Source organism: Rhinopithecus bieti, unplaced genomic scaffold (assembly GCF_001698545.2).
Source record: "Rhinopithecus bieti isolate Rb0 unplaced genomic scaffold, ASM169854v2 scaffold_46235, whole genome shotgun sequence".
NCBI lineage: Eukaryota > Metazoa > Chordata > Mammalia > Primates > Cercopithecidae > Rhinopithecus > Rhinopithecus bieti.
In genome coordinates, this window is record NW_016819762.1 from 2,154,567 (window position 1) to 2,170,266 (window position 15,700).

A 15,700-nucleotide genomic window follows, 5' to 3' on the forward strand; every position below is an offset into this window, starting at 1 on the left:
GGGAAGGAAAGAAGGAAGGAAGGAGAAGAGAGAGAGAGAGAGAAAGAGAGAAAGAAAGAGAGAGAGAAAGAAAGAAAGAAAAAAAGAAAGAAAAGAAAGAAAGAGAAAGAAAGAAAGAAAGAAAAAGAAAGAAAGAAAGAAAGAAAAGAAAGAAGAAAGAAAAGAAAGAAAGAAAAAGAAAGAGAAAGAAAGATTTACTACATCTTGGTAAAAGCAGCAAGAGGTGGTGGTACTTGAACCACAACCTACTCCCTCTCTCCCCTCTGTCAGCACATTTTGGCACAAGCTCTATTCCATGTGATATGGCCAAGATTACAGGATTCTCTCTATCCCAGCCCCTGGTCAAGGGCTACGGTGTCTCTTCAGGAGGGGCAGGTCCCCCACACTTCTCATCTCCTTCTATCTCACCTTCATTTGCAGAGGCTAAATTCTAAGTGAGCATAGCAAAGAGACTGGAGATTCTCTTGTTCCACCAGCCACCACTCATAGGATGGAGGCTCTACCCTAGATCCAGCAGGGCGAGAATATTGGAATCATGACAGCCCTTGCCCCCACTCCAGGTTCCACTCTGAGAAACACAAGATGAGAAAACCAAAGAGGGCATGAAGAAACAGTATCCAAAGTTGCTACAATAAGTTATCTAAAATGAGCTGTTTTCAAAATTATAAGACATAGAAACAGGAAACTATAACCCATACCCGGGGTGTGGGAAGCAGACAACAGAAATTGCCTGTGAGAGGGCCCAGATGTCAGACTTAGCAAACTTTAAAGCAGCTCTTATAAATATGTTCAAAGAATCTGCTGAAAGGAGTAAAATAGAATATGATGACAATTACTCATTATTGAGAGGAAAATTAATAATAAATAGAAATTATTATTATTATTTGAGACAGAGTCTCGCACTATCATCCAGGCTGGAGTGCAGTGGCACGATCTTGGCTCACTGCAAGCTCCACCTCCCAGGTTCACGCCATTCTCCTGCCTCAGCCTCCCAAGTAGCTGGGACTATAGGCACCTGCTACCACGCCCGGAAAATTTTTTTTATATTTTTAGTAGATACGGGGTTTCACCATGTTAGCCAGGATGGTCTCTATCTCCTGACCTCCTGATCCGCCCGCCTAGGCCTCCCAAAGTGCTGGGATTACAGGTGTGAGCCATCGTGCCTGGCCCAGAAATTATTTTTAAAAAATAAAAATTCTGGAGTTCAAAAGTACAGTAACTAAAATGAAAAACTTATTAGAGGGTCTCAACAATAGATTTGGTTACTCTGAGAGAATCAGAGAACTTTAACATAGATTGATAGAGATTATACCATCTGAAGAATAGGGCAAAGTGAATAAAGAAAAATAAACAGAGTCTTAGAGAAATGTGGGACATTATTAAGCTCACCAATATATGAGTAATGAATGTAACAGCAGAGAAGAGGGAGAAAAGAATACAAAAATAGTTGTGCTGTAATTAATTATAAGAAATAATTGCTGTAAACCTTCTAAATTTGGTTTAAAGCACCAGTTTACACACACAAGAAGCTTGATGAACTTACTTAAGGTAGCAATAAAGATATCCACACCGAGACACATCATATTAAAAATGTTGAAAAACAAAGAAAATTTTGAAAGTGCAAGAGGAAAATCACTTCTTATATATAAAGAAACCCAATAAGATTAATAGTCAACTTCTTATTGGAAACAATGGAGGCTGATAGCAGTGGAATGACATATTGAAAGTGCTGAAAGAAAAAAGACTTGTCAACCAAGAATCTTACCTTGAGCAAAAATATCTTTCAAAAATGAGCATTAAATAAGGCATTCTCAGGTAAATAAAAACTGAGAGAATTTGTTGCAAGCAGATAGATCTTACAAAAGCTATAAAGGGATTTATTTGGGATGAGAGCAAGTGATCCCAGAGAGGAATTCGAATCCACATCAAGAAACAAAGAGCACTAGTGAAGGTAATAATGCAAATATAAAGACAGTATCAATGTATATTTCTTTTCCTTTCTCCTCCTAACTGAATTAAAAAGTTATTGTATAAAACAATATGTACATAATTTTATTTTTAGGTCTATGACATATAGAAATGTAATATATTTGACAATAATGGCACAAAAGAGGCAAGTGGAGCAAAGCTGTATTGCACTAAGGTGATTACATCAGATGGGAACTCAGGTCCACAGGGACAAAGGAACAAGAAATGATACATAAGAAGGTTAAAACAATAAATTCCAAAAATATGTACTTGTTCCCCTTTTGTCTTTTAGCTTCTTTACAGTTATACAAATGCAACAATACATTGTTGTAGTAATAATGATACATTGTTATAACTATAACAATGTATTCTTTGGTTTGTCACACATATAGGTATAATATGTACAACAACAATAGCATGACAAAGGGAAAGAGAAAATGGAGTTATAGAGAAGTAATGTTTTTATATCTCACTGAAATTAAATTGATATAATCTGAAGTCAATTCTGATACATTAAGATGTATATGGTATGCTCTAGCACTATCACTAAAATAATTTTAAATATAATGAAAAATGTATTAAGAAATTAAAATGCTACATTACAAAATATTCATTTAATGCCAAAGAAAGTAGCTAAGGAGGAATACAGAAAGAGAAAAGATATGAGACATATAGAAAATAAAAAGTAAATTGGCTGGCATAAATACAAGTATATTGATAGTATTAATAGTATTTGTTTGAGCCCAGGAGTTCAAAGCTGCAGTGAGCTATGATTAAACCACTGCACTCTAGCCAGGGTGACAGAGCCAGATGCTGTCTCTAAATAAATAAACAAATAAATAATAAAAAGAATAAAGGCTAAAATTCTCCCTGTCTTCCCTTTTAAAAAAAAAATTCCTTTTCTCATGGTACAACAAAACATAGTATTAATGTGAATGAGTTAAATGATCCAACAAAAATGCAGAGATTATTAGATTGAATTTTTTAATGATCCAACTATATGCTGTATATAAGAGACATACTTTACACCTAAAGATTCACATACATAGAGAGTAAAGGGATTGAAAAAGATACATCATGAAAAGAACAACAATAAGAAAGCTGGAGTGACTATATCAATATCAGACAAAATAGACTTCAAAGCAAAAAAAAGTCACTAGCATTAAAGACATTTTATAATGATGAAAGAGTCAATCCATCAGGAAGACATAACTATTATAAATACACATGTTCCCCATAACAGGTCCCCCAAAATATAAGCAAAAACTGACAGTATTGAAAGGAGAGATAGACAATTCAACAATCGTATTTGGATACTTCAATATACCACTTTCAGTATTGGGTAGAACAATTAGAAGATCAATAAAGAAATATAAAATATGAACAACACTGTAAACTAACCAGACCTAACCGATATGTATAGAACATTCCACTCATAACAACAGAATACACATTCATCTCAAGTGCATATGGAACATTCTTCAGCGTAAATCATATATTAGGTCACAAAACAAGCCACAACAAATTTTAAAAGTTACAATCATACAAAGTGTGTTTCATCCAAAGTCTGTTCTCAGACCATAATAAAGTGAAATTTGAAATAATAACAGAAGGAAATTTGGGAAATTCACAAATATGTGGAATTTAAACACACTCCCAAATATAAATTTGAAAAGGAAATTAGAGTATACTCTATAATGCATAAAAATTAAAACAGGACATTCCAAAATATTGCTTACAGTTAAAACAGTGCTTAGAGGGAAATTTCTGGCTGTAAATGCCTATATTAAGAAAAAAGAAGATCCCAAATAAATAATGTAACTTTCCACCTTAAGACTCCAGAAAAAGGAAAGCAACCTAATACTAAAGCAATAATAAGAAAAAAATGAATATCTGAGCAGAAATTAGTGAAATAGAGACTAGAACACAATAGAGAATACCAATAAAACCAGAAGTTAGCTCTTTAGAAAGATCAACATAACTCAAATTTTTATCTAAACTGACCAAGGGACAAAAAGAAGACAATGGAGCATGTATTCAGAGCTACTTGAATTTATATCTCCTAGGTTAGGAAAAAAAGCAGAGAAGACTAAAATTACTAAAATCAGGAATAGAAGAGAGGCATAACTGCCAACCTAATGAGAGTAATGGATTATTAAAGGATTTTATAATCCATTTTATTGGCATGCAATTGTTTATAGTAGTCCCTTAAAAGGAATTATAAGTATTTCCTTAAAACAATTATAAGGAAATATTATAAACAAGTGTGTGCTAACAAATTAGATAACTTACAGGAAATGAAAAAAAGTCCTATGAAGTGCAAACTACTCAAACAAGTTTAAGAAAAAATAGAAAATTGGAGTAAACCTATAACAAATGAAGACAGTGAATTAGTGTGTTAGGGTTCTCCAGAGAAACAGAAATAATAGGATGTGTGTGTGTGTGTGTGTGTGTGTGTGTGTGTGTGTGTGTGTGTGTGTATAGATGTGAGTGTATACACAGCCAGATAGATAGATAGATAGATGATTGATTGATAGATAGATAGATAGATAGATAGATAGATAGATAGAGATAGATAGATAGATGATAGAGAGAGAGAGAGAGAGACAGAATTTACTAAAAGGAATTGATTCACATGATTATGAAAGCTGGGGTGTGGCCATATTTCACTCAAAATCTGCAGTATGGCCTGTCAGACTGGAGACCCAGAAAAGCCAATGGAGCAGATGAAGTCCAAGGACAGTCTGCTGGAGAATTTTCCTCTTGCACAAGGAGGCTAATCTTTTTGTTCTATCCCAGCTTTCATCAGATTGAGTGAGGCCCACCCACATGATGAAGGGCAATCTGCTTCACCCAGAGTTCAACAATTTCAACATTAATCCCATTCAAAGCACTATCCAAGCTGACATGGAAAATTAACCAACAGAATAATCAGTCTACACAAGTAATAATTGATCTACTGTCCAAATTGAGCTACAGAGTCAACACAATGCATATTAAAATCCCAGCTGGTTTTTTATAGATATGAACAAGCTGATCATAAAGCAATATGGAAGTGATCCCAAACAGCCAAAACAATCTTGAATAAGAACGAAGTTGGGAAATTCACACTTAACCTATTTCAAAGAACTCTTACAACTTAATAAAAGATAAATAGCCCAATTAAAATGAACAAAACTCTGAATAAGCATTTCTCCAAAGGCATACAAATGGTCAGAAACACAAGATAAAGCTTAACATCATTAACTATCATGTAAATGCAAATAAAAAGTCACAATGAGATACCGTTTTACACCAACTAGGATTATCATAAAAACAAAGATACATAATAATAAATACTAGTGAGTGTGATGGTTAACTTTATGCGTCAAGTTGACTGGGCTAAGGGATGGTCAGATAGTTGGTAAAGCATCATTTCTGGGTGTGTCTGTGAGGGTATCTCTGGAAGAGATTAGCATTTGAATCAGTAGACTGAGGAAGGAAGATGACCCCCACCAGTGAGGGCAGGCATCATCCAATCTGTTGAGGGCCCAAATACTATATTATAATATAACGTTCTATTATAATACTATATAATACTACTACCACTATATTATTATAATACTCTATTACAATAGAACTTTCTGTTATTGTACTATATTATAATAGAACAAAATGGCAATGAAAAGGGGGCAAATTCATTCTCTGTTTGAGCTGGGACATCCATCTTCTCCCGCCTGTGAGTGCTCCTGGTTCTCAGGCCTTTGAACTTGGAGTGGGGCTTATATTATCACCTCCCAATCCCCTTCTCAGGCCTTTGGACTCGGACCAAGACTTCCATCGTCATCAGCTGCCCGGGTTCTCAGACCTTCAGACTCAGGCTGAATTATACCAGTGGCTTTCCTGGTTCTCCAGCTTGCTGATGACAGGTTGTGAGGCTTCTCAGCCTTCATAATCATATAAACCCATTCCCATAATCGGTGTGTGTGTGTGTGGTGTGTATGTGTATCCTATTGGTTCTATTTCTCAGGAGTACTCTAATGCAGTGAATGTGTGGAAAAATCGGAATCTTCGTACACTACTGATAGAACTTTACATTGACACAATACCTATGGAAAAACAACTAAGCAGTTAGCTAAGACATGTATTTTTTTTTTTTTTTTTAATACTTTAAGTTCTAGGGTACATGTGCACAATGTGCAGGTTTGTTACATAGGTATACATGTGCCATGTTGCTTTGCTGCACCCTACTTGTTATTTACATTAGGTATTTCTCCTAATGCTATCCCTCTCCCTGCCCCCCACCCCACAGGCCTCCGTGTGTGATGTTCCCTGCCCTGTGTCCAAGTGTTCTCATTGTTCAATTCCCACCTATGAGTGAGAACATGCGGTGTTTGGTTTTCTGTCCTTGTGATAGTTTGCTCAGAATGATGGTTTCCAGCTGCATCCATGTCCCTGCAAAGGACATCAACTCATTTTTTTTAATGACTGCATAGTAATCCATGGTGTATATGTGCCACATTTTCTTAATCCAGTCTATCATTGATGGACATTTGGGTTGGTTCCAAATTTTTGCTATTGTGAATAGTGCCACAATAAACATACATGTGCATGTGTCTTTATAGCAGCATGATTTATAATTCTTTGGGTATATACCCATTAATGGGATTGCTGGGTCAAATGGTATTTCTACTTCTATATCCTTGAGGAATCACCACACTGTCTTCCACAATGGTTGAACTAGTTTACACCCCCACCAACAGTGTAAAAGCATTCCTATTTGTCCACATCCTCTCCAGCATCTGTTGTTTCCTGACTTTTTAATGATTCTAACTGGTGTGAGATGGTATCTCATTGTGGTTTTGATGCATTTCTCTGATGACCAGTGATGATAAGCATTTTTTTATGTGTCTGTTGGCTGCATAAATGTCTTCTTTTGAGAAGTATCTGTTCATATCCTTTGCCNGGTACCAGTACCATGCTGTTTTGGTTACTGTAGCCTTGTAGTATAGTTTGAAGTCAGGTAGCGTGATGCCTCCAGCTTTGTTCTTTTGGCTTGGGATTGTCTTGGCAATGTGGGCTCTTTTTTGGTTCCATATGAACTTTAAAGTGGTTTTTTCCAATGCTGTGAAGAAAGTCATTGGTAGCTTGATGAGGATGGCATTGAATCTGTAAATTACCTTGGGAAGTATGGCCATTTTCACAATATTGATTCTTCCTATCCATGAGTATGGAATGTTCTTCCATTTGTTTGTGTTCTCTTTTATTTTGTTGAGCAGTGGTTTGTAGTTCTCCTTGAAGAGGTCCTTTACATCCTTTGTAAGTTGGATTCCTAGGTATTTTATTCTCTTTGTAGCAACTGTGAATGGGAATTCACTCATGATTTGGCTCTCTGTCTGTTATTGGTGTATAGGAATGCTTGTGATTTTTGCACATTGATTTTGTATCCTGAGACTTTGCTGAAGTTGCTTATCAGCCTAAGGAGATTGGGCTGAGACAATGGAGTTTTCTAAATATACAGTCATGTCATCTGAAAACAGGGACAATTTGACTTCCTGTTTTCCTAATCAAATACCCTTTATTTATTTCTCTTGCCTGATTGCCCTGACCAGAACTTCCAGTAGGCAGGGTGAGAGAAGGCATCCCTAAGACAGATATTATTTTCATTTTACAGATGACAAGTTCATCAAAAGATTAAACATAGAGTTAGTGTATGATGTAGCAATTCCATTCCCAGGCATATAGTCGACTGAACAAGTAAAAGAGAAGGGTGTTGAGAATCAAAATAAATGTGGAGGAGGCAAAGAAAACAAGTCTTATAACACACCTTAAAAACAAACATCCTATGGGGATAAAATAACATTAACAGTTCTAGCCAACTCAACTGAAAGAGGTTTCTCCTCACTAATCCTAATGTCCAGCTATCTGACCCCACTGTCCCAGGTAAACTGGAGACATCTCCGTCTCTAGTCTTGTTTTGGCCAGTTTAAGAAATAGCATTTTGGCCGGGCACGGTGGCTCACGCCTGTAATCCCAGCACTTGGGGAGGCCGAGGTGGGTGGATCACAAGGTCAGGAGATCGAGACCATCCTGGCTAACATGGTGAAGTCCCCGTCTCTACTAAAAATACAAAAAAAAAAAAAAAAAGTGGGCGTGGTGGCAGGCACCTGTAGTCCCAGCTACTGGGGAGGCTGAGGCAGCAGAATGGCATGAACCCGGCAGGCGGAGCTTGCAGTGAGCTGAGATGGTGCCACTGCACTCCAGCCTGGGTGACAGAGCAAGACTCCATCTCAAAACAAAACAAAAAATAAAAGAAATAGCATTTTATCATTTACTTGCATTGCCTCATTTTATTCTAATCATCATATTCTTGTGCATTAGCCTGAAGATGTTTTATTACTACTAGTTTACATATGGGAAGACTAGGACTCCAGAAGTTAAGCTGGCAACTAGCATCAAGCAAAGGTGGAACTCAGACACAGAATGTTTGATTTCCAGTTTAGTGTTCCTTATATTGTGCTGTTCTGTATAGTGTACTGCCTTCTCAGCATATATTACTTATTCTCTCTGATAATGTTTTATTTGGAGTGTTTATAATTAAAAACATTAATTGCAATATGTATTTTAATTGATGGGCTCTGCTGATTTCAGAAACCACAAAACCACTGATTTATCAGATTAAGTAAGGAGTCCAGTCAGCAATGGAATTTATTAACCCAGCTCTGCAGACATTACTAATATTTTCCTTAAGCAACATATTCCCTAAAAGAGATGAAAGCAAAAAGCCCATGCCTAAAGCAAAGTAGATGGAACCCCACCAAATAAACATCACTGAAGTATGTTATTATATGTTAATTTTTCAGTAAAACTTTGTGTCCTCTAGCAATGTCTTCTGCTTCTACTCTTCTTTTAAATACTATCATTACTAGATGTGTAATTGGCCCTCATGTAAAAACATTCTACTTTCTCAGTCTAATGAAGATAATTTATCCATGTATATTTCAAAACTTTAAAAATTAGAAATTATGAGCCTGAAAAGAAAAAGGGATGTAGTCTTGAACATAGCCTCTAAAACTAGGACTATGTTAAGTGACTCCAGAATCCCCTCAACAATAGACAAATATTACCAAGGAGTATAAAATATTATATTTCTGTGTGTTTTGTTTTAATTATAATAGTCTAATACTTCAGATTTGGACCATTTCTTTTTTTAAAAAATTTCCCTTAAGCTATAATCAATCATACACATGAAAAATGATATATGTGATCAGAGAAAATTTGTCTCTCTTTGAGGAAAGTAAAAGTTTGTGCCTGACTGGCTACTCCCAGAAAATCTGGAAAAGAGAGTTTGTTTCTATCTAGGCAGTGATGAACAAAAGGCTAATTTTTGTCAGGATTAAAAAATATGAGCCATTACTGGGAACCAGGAGAGATTACAACAGAGTCCCAGCCACGCTGAGGGGTTCCTGGCTAACTTGTCCCTGATCCTCCCCACCCAAAACTGTATAATTTTATAAGGGTTGGGGTGTCACCTACAGAATTTCTCCAACTGTTGAGCAATTATTCTTGTATCAAGAGAAAGTCTCCTCCTACATGCTTTACAAACTGTATGTTTTCTCCCTTTACTTGGTATTAAATCTGGCTCCTCAGGGTTAAAAAGAACTAAGGAGCCTTCAACAGAATCAACTTGCAAACTAGTAGACTGGTTTGTTTTGTTAATTGTAATAACTCTGTTCTCATTATTGGTTGCTGCATAACAAACTATGCCAAAACTTAATGGCTTAATATTACAAATATTTTACTATACCTCCTTATTTTACAGGTATGGTATATGGGCAGGGCTCAGCAGGGTGATTCTTCTGTCCCACATAGCACAACAAAGATCATTTGATGGTATTCTGCTGGTGGATGAGCTCTTTGGAGGATCTAAAACAGCATCACTTTTGTGTCTGGCACCTTGGCAGGAATGGCTAGAAGGCTTGAATAAACAGGTACTGTATATCAGAAGCCTCTCTAAACAGGTACTTTTAGAATAGTTGAAATTTTCCCATGGCAGCCCAAGACTCCCAGAGATGAAGAGACCTAGGTAGAAACTGCAAAGCTTCTTACAACTGAGACTCAGAAGTCCCATATGACAACCTGTTGCAGTGTCATCTTGATCAAACAAGTCACTTAGGGCAACCCAGATTCAAGTGAGTTATTACACTTCACCTCTCAATGAAGAAACAACAAAGAATTTGCCTCAATCTTTAATCTACCACAAAGTCTGTAGCCATTGGGCATTCAGTAATTTCTGCTGCTTTCAGTAATTTCTACAATAAATTAAATTGCTACAGTAACACAAAATCAACGATTCACCCAGTTAAGCATCAGCCTGTCATTCCAACTCCTTGTAGACTGATTCTTTAAAAGTAGTATAGTGTGAATGAATGCTCATGGTAGTTTTCTTGACCCACCCCCTACAAATTCTCCCTCTTTGATCTCACCCCGTGCATTGCAGAGTTCACCCAAGCATAGTTCTGTCTCGAAGATCCCTGCCTCAGCTTCCCATCTAGAGCACCTCAGTCCCAGCCCAGCATCCCAGACCTCTGTTTGTCTAAGACAAAAGATTAAAGCATCACCAGTTCTCACAGTTTATGCCACTACACTATTCTGTGTTTATAAATGGAGCCAGCAAAATTTGAGGATAATACCTGCTCCAGAATGAAAAGCTTCATTTTGGAGGTGAGGAGGGGCTAAATTATCAGTGGGTGGGAGTTACATTTATTAGCTTTTTTTTTTTTTTTTTTTTTTGACAAAAGTAACATAAAACAAATTTTGATGGAAAACTTCAAACACCATAGAAGTTTGTAATATTTAGCCCAGGCTGCTACATACCACAGACTATAGGGTTTAAACAACAGAAATGTATTTTCTCACAGTTCTGGAGGCCAGAAGTACAAGATCAAGGTATCACAGGGTTTGATTTCTGGTGAGAGCTCTCCTCCTGGCTTGAAGATGGCTGCTTTGTCCTCATGGCTTTTCCTCTGAGTGGGGACATACACACATACACACATGCACACACACACCCACACACACATGGAGAGAGACAGAGAGAGAGAGTGAGCACTTCAGCTGTCTGGTGTCTCCTCTTCCAAGGACACTAATCTTATTGGACCAGGGCCTCACTGTTTTGACCCCATTTAACCTTAGTTACTTCCTTAAAGGTCTCATCTCCAAGTACAGCCACTCTAGGGTTCCAACATATGACTTTAGAGGGGATACAATTCAATCCATAACAGAAGATCAAAACAAAATCTTTAAGTCCTCCATCACCTGCCCTCTTCCCAAGCCCCTCTTTTGTGAATCAAATGGAGCTTTTGGAAATTGAGCTCTAATAGTCATCCTAGGCTGTCATAACAAAAATAATGAGGACACCTGAGAGCTCCCTAAGCTCCATCACCGCAGGTCCATAGAATTCAGAGTAGAAGTTATATTATTCACAGTAACAGCATGTAAAGGAAAAAAAAAATGTAATTTTTAAAAAGTATCCCATGAAAATGTACAGTCACCAGTCACGTTGCTATTCCAGTCATTTTATTAAAATACAAAAGCATATTTTAATTTACTCTGATAAATTTTCATTTTATAGTCAAGGTGCATTTTAAAACAGAGATTGGCCTGGTGTGATGGATCATGCCTATAATCCCAGCACTTTGGGAGGCCAAGGCGGGCAGACCGTGAGGTCAAGAGATCGAGATCATCCTGGCCAACATGGTGAAACCCTATCTCTACTAAAACTACAAAAATTAGCTGGGTGTGGAGGCACACGCCTATAGTTCCAGCTATTCCAGAGGCTGAGGGAGAAGAATCGCTTGAACCGGGGAGGCGGAGGTTGCAGTGAGCCAAGATCGCACCACTGCACTGCAGCCTAGCAACACAGCGAGACTCCATCATCTCAATAAGCAAACAAATAAATAAATACAGAGATTGAACAATTTCTTTTATTATTATGTTTGTTATTATTATTATTATTTTTTTTTTGGAGATAGAGTTTCACTCTTGTCACCCAGGCTGGAGTGCAATGGCGCAATCTCAGCTCATTGCAACCTCCACCTCCTGGGTTTAAGCAATTCTCCTGTTCCAGCCTCCTGCATAGCTGGGATTACAAGCACCTGCCACCACACCTAGCTAATTTTTGTATTTTTAGTAGAGACAGGGGTCTCACCATGTAGGCCAGGCTGGTCTTGAACTCCTGACCTCAGGTGATCTGCCTGCCTCAGCCTTCCAACATGCTGGGATTATAGGCATGAGCCACCATGCCCAGCAAGACTGAACAATTTCTATAGTGGAAACTTAAAAGCTGTTGCCTTTGTTACAGATATCCTTAATAGCAACTTAAAATTAAGGACTTATATAATGACCAAACTGTTTGGTAGAAGAGGGGAGGTAGGGCAGATTATACTTGAACTATACTGATGATAGGAGGCAACAACGTGGGAGCATTACTTGTGGGTATCAGAAACATTGTTTAAGTCATTTCATTTCCAGCACTACTCTAGACTTCATTAAGATTAATTAATTAATTAAGGTTAGCTTAATAATCCTATGTCTGAATCACGAGGTTAAGTCCTGAACCTCTCCTTTCTCCTTGGCTGTGCACAAACAGACTCAGAGCATGTAGTTGATGCATTTGTTCATTCATCAACAATTTATTGAGTGCCTATTTTGTGCCAGGAGGTTTGCTAGGTACTGAGATACAAAGATCAGTAAGATATGGTCCCTGCCCTTGGGGTGTTTAAAGTTAAGTAAGGAAACACATATGAGTTAACAATTGTAACCAAGATGTACTGGCACTAGAATAATAGGTGATCCAGCATATGAAGAAGCAGAAACTAGTCAACTCAGTCTCTTGAAGTTGTGTCAGAAAAGGTTAATAGAAAAGGCAATTCCAGCCTGGACGTGGTGGCTCACTCCTGTAATACCAGCACTTTGGGAGGCTGAGGCAAGCAGATTCCTTGGGCTCAGGAGTTTAAGACGAGCCTAAGCAACATGGTGAAACTCCATCTCTACAAAAAATACAAAAATTAGCTGGGTGTGGTGGCCTACACCTGTGGTCCCAGCTACTTGGGAGGCTAAGGAAGGAGGATCACCTGAGCCTGGGAGGTCAGTGCTACAGTGAGCTGAGATTGCACCACTGCATTCCAGCCTGGGTGACAGAGTAAGGCCCTGTCTCAAAAAAAAAAAAAAAAAAAAAAAAGAAAAGAAAAGAAAAAGCAACTCCATATTACTACTAACAGATCCATCAGATAGTATTTTCCTGTCAGGTTGTTGCTAGTCCCTTAACTCACTGCCACGTGTCCTTATAGTAAGGTCAGAATTTTGCTAAAAAGCCAGCCTTGTGATACAATGAATGCCCCCTTTGGCCTCAAGTAAATAAAGACAATTAAAAAAAAAAATCAAATCCAGGGCTTTGTTTGACAGCAATAGATATACTTGCTGGTAGACAATATACATGCATAAACATCAAATACTATTTTTAAAGTGTATGGAAAAGCAGTGCTGCAGGCTTGCCTATGATCAGAGAGTCTAGCCACTCCTGACAACCGACTGGAATGTGAAATTGGCGGCTGATAATGAACAAAAGGACACGTCAACTAGGAAGTTAGTATATAGAAACACTTTAGTGCACAAACAAAGCACTAAATTACAATGTGGCTCTACAAATACCAGGGGGTGATAAGTCCACTGAGGTCATGAGTTAACTTTTCAGGCAGCTGGGATGATTACGTGCAGATTGCTATCAGAGTAATCACTGTTCTTAAATACTTCAGGATTCCTGTCTTGTGTCCTCTTATTACATTCCAGTTACAAAAATTAGGAGGAGTTATGGCATTTGCTTGCTCATGGGTTCTTTTACCCTGCCTCTAGAGAAAGGGAACACTATGCTGTTGGGTAAAACAAATGTCCCATTTAAAATGTTTGGAGCATGTGCAATGATTGCGGGTCTTGGCTTGTTTTCAAGACACTAGGCACTGAGGCTGAACCAAGCAGTCACGTGCTCCAGAAGTAGTGGAAGAAACTACAGAAAACTGGCCCAGCGACACGGACTCTGGAGTTTGTGCCTAATGGTGCAGGTACGGAGGCCATGTTTCCTAATGTGAGATGCAGATAGCACAGCAGCATAAAACCAAGCTGAGGCAAATAGCCTAATACCATAACCAGGCAAGTGCTGAGCAATTATATCTGGCAAAAATCTATGCTAAGCTGATGGAGGAACTAAGCAAGGAGTTACTCCTTTAGTGTTCGGAGTTCGTGGACTAAGCCAGGTGGAGTTCTTGTTCTAGAGATAAAGACTGGATGACTTGTTTAGTCAACTCTCTAAACTAAGAAAAGCATAACCAAGCATAATTCCAGGAAGATGCATAGATGTATGTGATTGAGTGGCAGTGGGACCAGGGCTGGACTAGGTTAAGCTCTGAAAAGAGTAAGGTGACCCCCAGCTATGTCATATGTTGATCAGGAAAAAGACAAAGACACCTACCATCACGAATTCTGTTCAGCAACAAACTGAAGAATCTAGACAGTGCAGTAAGGCAAGAAAAATTTTTAAAAATTTAAGAATGGGAAAGGAAGATAGAACACTCTCCATATTCACAGATGATATGATTTTGTACATAGAAAATCTCAAAAAAAAAAAAAAACTACAAATAAATTATTTGAAGTAAAAATGGTCTGGGGACGGGTGTGGTGGCTCACGCCTGCAATCCCAGCACTTTGGGAGAGCAAGATGGATGGGTGGATTGCCTGAGCCCAGGAGTTTGAGACCAGCCTGGGCAACATGGTGAAACCCCATCTCTACCAAAAACACAAAAAATTAGCAGAGCCTAGTGGCACACACCTATAGTCCCAGCTACTCGGGAGGGTGAGGCATGAGAATCATTTGAATCCAGGAGGTGGAAGTTGCAGGCAGCCGAGATCAGGCCACTGCAGTCCAGCCTGGGTGACAGAGTAAGACCCTGTCTCAAAACAACAAAAAATAAAAAATAAAATAAAATGGTTTCACAAGATAGCTACTTATAAAGTCAGAATACAAAAATTAATTGTATTTCTATATACCAGCAACAAACAGAAAATAAAATTCTTGAAAAGACACTATCTTTTAAAAAAAGATATCATCTTGGCATGGCGCTATGGCTCACACCTGTAATTTCAGCACTTTGGGAGGCTGAGATGGGCAGATCACTTGAGGCCAGGAGTTTGAGACCAGCCTGGCTACAGCAGTGAAACCCCATCTCTACTAAAAATACAAAGATTAGCAGGTCATGGTAGCCGGCACCTGTAGTCCCAGCTACTCCAGAGGCTGAGGCAGGAGAATCTCTGGAAACCAGGAGGCGGAGGCTGCAGTGAGCCCAGCATTCCAGCCTGGGTGACAGAGTGAGACCCCATCTCAAAAAAACAAAATAAATCTAAAAAGATATCATCTTAAAGATATGTAATTTGTAGTAGTATCAAAAATACTTTGAAAACCTAGGAATTATAAATGTGTAAGAATTTTACCAGAAAACTGTATTACTGAGAGAAATGAAAGAACAACGGAGCCGGGCGCGGTGGCTCAAGCCTGTAATCCCAGCACTTTGGGAGGCCGAGATGGGCGGATCACGAGGTCAGGAGATCGAGACCATGCTGGCTAACACGGTGAAACCCCGCCTCTACTAAAAATACAAAAAACTAGCCGGGCGAGGTGGCTGGCGCCTGTAGTCCCAGATACTCC

The 15,700-nt window shown here is 38.4% G+C and overlaps 2 long non-coding RNA genes across 2 annotated transcripts in view; one reads left to right on the forward strand and one right to left on the reverse strand.

Annotated features, from left to right (window-relative positions):
- Positions 1-10,956, reverse strand: part of LOC108519940 (uncharacterized) — a 17,367-nt gene extending 6,411 nt beyond the window's left edge. The window contains exon 1 of the long non-coding RNA XR_001882773.1: positions 10,867-10,956. This is a non-coding gene — a long non-coding RNA (uncharacterized LOC108519940). The remainder of the gene's footprint in view (positions 1-10,866) is intronic.
- LOC108519939 (uncharacterized) overlaps positions 9,768-15,700 on the forward strand; it is a 9,262-nt gene continuing 3,329 nt past the window's right edge. Inside the window, exons 1-2 of the long non-coding RNA XR_001882772.1 lie at positions 9,768-9,938; positions 13,952-14,063. This is a non-coding gene — a long non-coding RNA (uncharacterized LOC108519939). The remainder of the gene's footprint in view (positions 9,939-13,951; positions 14,064-15,700) is intronic.